The following is an 8,200-nucleotide window of genomic DNA, read 5'->3' on the forward strand; positions in this document are numbered from 1 at the left end:
AGACAATGTCTTCATATTTTCAAGCGACCGTCTATGCCCGGTATGTCTTTCTTTTTAGCATTGAGAATAACTCTTGTCACTTATAGCTGGTTTACGATTAAGTACGAGGAATATTGATTCACCACATTAATCGCAAAGTGAAAAGGAAAAAGCCAATCATATTAATTTTCATTTTCAGAAGGCATTATAATGTTGATTGATTTCTTAAGATGATTAACACTGCGACTATTGAGAACTATTCTTCAACACGTGTTAAAACCATTTGGCTGATTGTTTAGTGTAGCTGGTCTATACGTTAGCAGATTGGAATCGTGTTTATTAATTTGTTAGAGGTTAAGATCCCAATGTCCTCAGTGCATACGTGTTTGTAACTCACAAAGTTCTATAAGGAAACATAATGAAAGTTGAAGATCGTGAATATCGACCCCTACAAACCATTGATTCTCGTAAAGTATGGTCTTGGAGGTAAAGACCTGGGTATTAAACATTTAAAACCTTGGGGAATTTCTAATTGAATTAAAGGCCTAAAGCGATTCAAATACAAATGTCAACATCTTCATAACATAAAACACTGACTCTAGACACAAGTAGGTAATTATAATTAACTAACGAACTACACAACAAATGGTGAAGGCTATCTTACAATCATGTGAAAAAGTCCCAATTACTTCATGGTACGTTCTAAGTTCAAGCAGTAGAATAAACCAAAGCAATACAATCTTGTTTTCCGTTAATGACAAGGTCGCAACGGAAATCGAGTGAGTGAGTGTGGTTTTACGCCAGCAATATCACAGCGGGGGACACACATCAACGGAAAACGAAGCCGAAATATTCATGCAATAATTAATCACAATGAGCATTAATATATGTATCTGTTATTGGTACCGTTCATTTTTTAACAATATTATACAAATTATTAGTATTGTTTCTTTTCTTTTCTCTCCTTGCTGGTCTGATCAGGAATTTAACTTGAATACATGAAGTGTTTGATGGACATTTCTTAGAAGTTGACGGATGCTAACTTGACAAAAGCTTATGGAGAACAACTTCCTTTTTTCATTGTAATAGTCATGTTTCGGTATAGATCCTTATACTGTTGACAACAGAGTAAGGATCTAAACCGAAACGTCGCTGTTACGCAAATGATGCAACAGTTACTGTATAGATGAACACTCGTACTAAATATTATGTTTTGCATACCAACCTCTTTTTATAACTGGTAAGTATCATTATGTAGCTTCATGCCTTTCACTTCTGGCATGCAGAAGCTACGTGTAGTAAAATCAAGCTGCATTTTCTGCATCAACGTTTTCTTGTGTAAATAAAGTGGCAAAACCCTACGATTCTGACAATGTCATGTGACCTCCCCTCTACTTGTAATGGTGGACTCTTTGTCAGTCGTGGAATAACGTTAAAAGTGTTAAGTTGAATGTGTTGTGTAATTTCCTGTGTTATGTTCTCATGCTGCGCCTTGTGCTGATTGGCTTGTTTTAAAATACAAAACGCTTCTTACACGTCAGCCAGTGCACTTCACAACAACCAGAGCACGTCTCAGAGCACAGATCACATCGCAGGACACAGGTAACAATAAACAACAGATGTAAGTATAATTAGTAGAATAATGTTTTAAGTGCTGTACACTTACTGTAAAATAATGTTTGCTAGAATGTATACTTGCGTAGTTGTGTATATTTTGTGCAATGGCGTTTATGCATAAGTTTAATACTATTCAGCATCAATACTCATAACACATATGCTTTAATGTCCTAGTTACGGTGTAATAAGTACTTGGATGATAGAACGAATGAATGGACGAATGACAGAGGTATGACCTGACATGTCATATGCATTATCGTCATGCAGTTCATTAGTAATGTATACAATACCTCATTCAGTCTTATTTTTGTATACATACATACATACAAACATACATACATACATACATACATACATACATACATACATACATACATACATACATACATACATACATACATACATACATACATACATACATATGCGCATTTAGAATATTCTGAATGTGGTTTGTTTATTTGTTTTATAGCAGCCATTTATTTCTCCCGAAGACGTGAATTATTATTGTGTGGGGAGCACGGGTGGCCCAGTCGTCTAAGGCGCCGCGATTTGCTGTGCAGAGTTGCGTCCATTGGGCACCTATGATTGTGGGTTCGAATCCCGGATCACCCCGATGATGTTTCTAGGTTTGTCAGCACCATACCCGTGCTTATGGGTTTCACCGAAGTGGTAAACGTCTGAGACCTGCATCACTTCGGGCTTTCCTCCCACATTAAGCTGACACGCCGCGATATAACTGGAATACTGTTAAAAGCGGCGTTAAACCAAACTCACTCACTCACTTTTATTGTGTAATATATATTGCAATTATGTAGGAAACATAGTGTTCTCTATCTTTTTTTACGCAGTGTGTTTAACGTTAATCGCAACTTGTGCGTTGGTGTGAAGTATTTGCCTTGTGTTTGTATTATCAAGGAATTCTCGTTCTTTGCTGGTTATTCAACTCATTCAAAATGTGTTAATGGGTATATGATTTATTCTGTACAGTATCATTTATTGCGTATGTTTTCTGAGGAATGATATTAGAATTACCCCTTTTGTAATTGAAATGGCATGTGACATAAATTGGTTTTTATTTATTTATATATGACTTGTGTATTTGTCTATCCTGAAACTATTACTTATTCCCATTCATATGTTTCAGGGTGTCGCTTTATAAGATAAATTAAGATAGACTTGCACCCGTAGTCTGTGTCTGTTCTTCCTTGATACCCACACAATCTCGGTTACACATCTACGCTGCGGTCTGTACATACATGTACTAGAGTATAGCTCAGACAATCTAGTGAGTGACATCATAAGTATCGATTAGCGCCATACCCGATCCCTTTACTCGCCTCTGACGACAACTATGGGTTGCTGAAAACCCATCCCAACCCGGATCAGCAGGGTGGTGGTATCCCCATAAAAGTAAATATGATATGATTTGGTGAATCATTTTTTCAGATAAAAAAGGTATATTGATAAGGCATGTCTATTAAGCACATGGTAGTTTGGGCACTGTATTGTTTAAGAAGTAGAGGTACTCATCATTTGCTTTAAACTGGTAGATGTGCCATCCGCACAGATTTCAGATAACATGAGACCATTACTGCTTAGAGTTCTATACAAACATACACCTCGTAGCTTGACCTGATCACATCAATACAATTACAACGACAATAATGTTTACTAGAACGCCACCGTATGGTAGCTAACGGTGCTGACAAAACATTCAATAATTACACAGAAGAAAGGAAGTATAAAACAAATATCTGGTTCAGAAATAACAATGGAAAAGTTTCAAAGAAGTGATTAGAAGTGAAATGCTTACATGAAAGAGAGATGCATTATTTCAGCTTGCAAGCCTTCATTTCAACCGAACCAATCAGCACAATTACGCAATGTGGCTTGGGCAGTCAAATAGTGTTAGCTGGGCGAAGTTTTAGATGCCCAAGGAAATTGCCCGAGGCTAGACTTTAATCATGCCACAATTACGTATGGTCGTAACTACATGTAATTATACTGAAGATGTTTATATAATTTTTTTGTCTTGAAATACAGTCCTCGTACAAAACCTTTAACAATTATCAAGACAGCAAAGTATTTTCATAGAAATTTTGTAAACAAATAATACTATGGCAAAATTTCCATTTTGACGTTTAGGAACAAGGTTGAAACTTAGTAATGCCTCAAATTACATTTGTCTAAATATATATTTGTGTTCGTATTAAAGAGCATATTTTCTTCGATAAAGAAAATGTGAAACGCTAACGGCAGAAATTAACGTAAAAGGCAAAATAACAGTGAAAAGTATATTCTTAAAAAAAAGAAACGCAAAACGGATATTTTTGGCCATAAAAGCAAATTTAGCGGACCAAGAGGTGCAAAACGAAGAGATTTAATGTGTTATAGTATCAGTGATCACAACAAGGACATGCAAACCATTAGTCGGGAAATACGTACGATTCGGAAAAAAAAATAACAAAAGGGCCATGGAGCTGCAAGTAGTGCACGTGCAACAGCACTATAAACGGTATTTAAGTGCAGGGTTTTGGATTGCCTGACATCTGCGCCAATCGAACAGTGATAGTTCAAAAAGAAGCCAAGATTAACAGAAGTGACAAGAAACAACCTTATAGGCTTGCAGACAGGAGAACCCCGATCAGCTATAGCCAGGGTTTTCAATGGAGAGCCTAGCACCATCACAAGGCTATGCTAATGATATCAATCACTGGATTGTCTGTTCCAGACTCGATTATTTACAGACCGCCGTCATATAGCTGGAATATGGCTGAGTGCGGCGTTAAACAACAAACCAACCAACACTTGTTGATTTGTATGTAAGAAATATGTGAGTTTCTGGATGTCATCATTCACAATATTTTGGCCATTTTGGGGATACATTTTTGCAAGTAGTAAGCATCTCTATGGGTACTAACTGTTACCTTCTTCTAGCTGTTATGCATCTCTTATGCATATGAATCAAATCTTTTACCTCAGTAACATTACAGAAAGCACACGCTGCCCCGTATATTCTGTAAAGGATGCCATGGTACATGAGTAACTTCGTCTCATCTATCCACCCTGAGCTGGACATCACAGAAAGAGCCGGGGAACGATTGTCAATGTCTTATCTGGATATGCACATAGAAATTCATCCCAAAGGCAGCTTCTGTACCAAGCTGCAGAACAACAGTAATGGTTTCGATTTTCTAATCGTACATTTCTCCTTCATATCGAGCAACATACTATCAAATCCATCTTGAGAATCATCGATATACATGAAGCTTAGGTTAAACATATGCTGCAGATGTTGCCCTTTATTCCTCTTAAGAGCTTATTCCCTCGAGACAACATTGTATCAAAACTAAAAACGTCTGCCGTCACTTTTGTCCTGTCAGCAATTTCGACCTCAGATATTTGAAACCAATGTGTTGCCACACACGGTGACGTACTCTTGAGGTAATCCTGAACGAAAGTGTTTACCTCAAGATATTTCATGAGTATCATGATCAAACAATGATCATCTTCCCGAGGCAAGAGGGTTAACTGACTTTAAAAGTCCAGTTTCCACCCTTGTCGAACTAGGCTGGAATTCCTTGGCTCGATCGTAGCGCCACCAGTGGCTATTACGAGTTATGTCCTTTCTATGCCTCTCCTATTGACCAATCAGATTTAACCTCTCGTATCACTTGCATTTGCTTCAAACAAAACGGTGGCGCCAAGTCAAGACAATCTGATGGATAATCAAGATCTATGTTGTGATAAAGCGAGTCTTACATCGCGAAGTGCATCAAATCACGTGAGCACCTTGATTAAAAACATGAAAAGATTTAGAAAATATCTGTTGACAACGAGTAAGCGGTGCACATGCTTTGAAAATCCTGCAGTCGACCGAAATCTGCAGGACACTTTACGAACCGGATTTCGATTTCGGTGCGCGATTTTGATTGGACTATGCATAAACTCGTTAGTTCAGCAAAATGTAACTTCATAATACCAGCCTAGTTCGGCAAGGGTGGAAACTGAACTTTTATAGTCAGTTAACTCACTTGCCTCGGGAAGATGACAGTGATATATGTAGTCGTAGATTACAAAGAATGTTGTTGATCCATATTCCTTTTACATGTTCTATGACGTCTCTCGTTCTGTGAATGAAACAATTTCCCCGATGTAACTAGTTTGGCCAATCCAGAAACAGACTTCACCATATCAAAACATAATATGTTTTTGATGGCTTAAAGTTAAGTAACATTCTCAGACAAAAATCACGCTCCATTTCATTTTCCCATACGAACACCATTTCATCCATGTTGTGCACATATATGAAAGTGTTGCAAAACGTGGACTTGGCAGCCCATGAGGTACATTCCGCCTCTTGTGGTTGCCAACAAATTGGTCATATAATCATCATAGTTGTCTATTTTCTATTATTATTATTATTCTATTATCACCTTCGTCAGTTATTCAATTATTGACCAAAATATCGTGAACAGCCTTCCAACAATTGGGATCACAACTTTAAATGGAGGCTGTCGAAATGGGCCAAATGATGAGAGGAACAACCTGTTGAATGTCTTTCAGAGTGGGCTAAGTCAGTGCTTGATGTTGTCTTTGGTAGAAGGCACAAACTGAAAAAGTGAGTGTGAGTGAGTGAGTATGGTTCTACGCCGCTTTTAGCAATATTCCAGCAATATCACGGCGGGGGACACCAGAAATGGGCTTCACACATTGTACCCATGTCGGGAATCGAATCCGGGTCTTCGGCGTGACGAGCGAACGCTTTAACCACTAGGCTACCCGACCGCCCCCAAACTGAAAAAGAGGAAACAGACTTAATTAAACCCATTCTGTTCCAGACAGCTGTCATCCCACAAAAAAGTATGTAGTTGTTCCGACCGTACATACATGGAACAGATTATTCATTGCAATGAGCAAGGACAATGGCGAAAAAGTATTAAAATGTGGGCTGGTCTGAACCGAACAAACTAACACGCCTTTCTCAGTCAATTTTTATAGTGTCTAATTATTCTCATAATTCTGCAGATGTTAAGTTAATGTTTTTCGGTGATGTCAAGACATAAATCTGGTTGCATATGGTTCCAGGCAAATAAACAATACTTAGCTTATTGACATTAACATGATTCATCTAGGTTTTTTCCACATGTCTCGAAGACCCGTGGAGATGCAGGGTAGAATAAGTCTTCAGCAACCCATGCTTGCCGTAAGAGTCGACAAACGGGATCGGGTGGTCAGGCTCGCTGACTTGGTTGATGCATGTCATGGTATACCAATTGTGTCGATCGATGCTCATGATGTAAATCACTGTATTGTCTGGTCAAGACTCGATTACCTACGAGCGCCGTCATATGGTTGGAATATTGCTGAGTGCGGCGTTAAACTACAAATAAACATTCAAACAAATCAGTCCTTATGGTTTCATACGTATTCCGGGAATGTTCCATATATATAATGTCCGTGAAATTTACATGTGATTGTGATTTGAAAGTTAATATATACATATACAATGTATATATCCCAAACTTATTTTGTAAATCACAATAAATTGCATTCCCTTCTTTGATGCCTTCTAGAAATGATACTTGTATGCTACACTTCTCACTTGATTTTAAGCATGCAACAAATAACATCTTGAAACATATTGTACAACCAAACTGATGTAATACTGCAGGTAATGTATATTTGTGTACATCGCTCTATATTTGATTTACTCTGTAATATTTTTATGTGGACCGGATGCCTAAAATACAATAACCGTCTTCTTCACAAAGTAGGACAAACGAGACTTGAAAGAAGTTAAACGACTCCAGCAACTTTTGCTGCTGGATGGGTCTACAAAGAGTAAGAGCCCACAATATCGACTAGATATTTTAGTTCTTAATACTGCTTTGAAACGTTTGGCCAAACCAGAAATTGACTCACCTAACTTAGGCAAAGACCGCATGTTCTTTAAGTTCAAAATTCAAACAAGGAAATTGATGCCTTAAATTTTAGCAACATTCTCAGACAAAAAATCAGTTTCTCAAAGTCACAAATATTTCAAAATTTCAAGACCCCCAGCAATTTCATTTTCCTATGTGAACACCATTTCTGATGATGTAAATCCCACAACTTGTGGCTACCAAGACTCATCATATTGCTACTACCCTGTATTAATCTCAGGTGACTTCACTGTTGTTGTCACTCACTCGCTCGCTCCCTCCCTCCCTCCCTCACTCACTCACTCTGCTATGCGGCGGATACCATGCCTAACTGAAATCTGACTTGATATTTCGTTTTTGGTCCAAATGTAATACAAAAAAATCGATACAATGATCAATAGCTACAATCAGTCGTTAATTGTGCAGATCAATAGCAATTAAACTGACGAGAAAATGACTATTACTTTGTGTGGGTTCAGTGCAGTATGAACGTTTAACAAATCGATGGTACAGCATTGGAGCTTGATCTAATCATGCAAATTGATAGTTAATTCTTGTAATTGTTTCATATCTTGTTGGATGTTTAGATGTTTTCTTTCACAGAAAGCGAGATGTGATAGAATATATAAAAGAAATTATTAATAAAAAACAAACCAATAACATTCTTTGTTGTCCAGCCT

The sequence above is a fragment of the Haliotis rufescens genome, unplaced genomic scaffold (assembly GCF_023055435.1).
Source record: "Haliotis rufescens isolate VD_foot unplaced genomic scaffold, xgHalRufe1.0.p SCAF_7, whole genome shotgun sequence".
Lineage (NCBI taxonomy): Eukaryota > Metazoa > Mollusca > Gastropoda > Lepetellida > Haliotidae > Haliotis > Haliotis rufescens.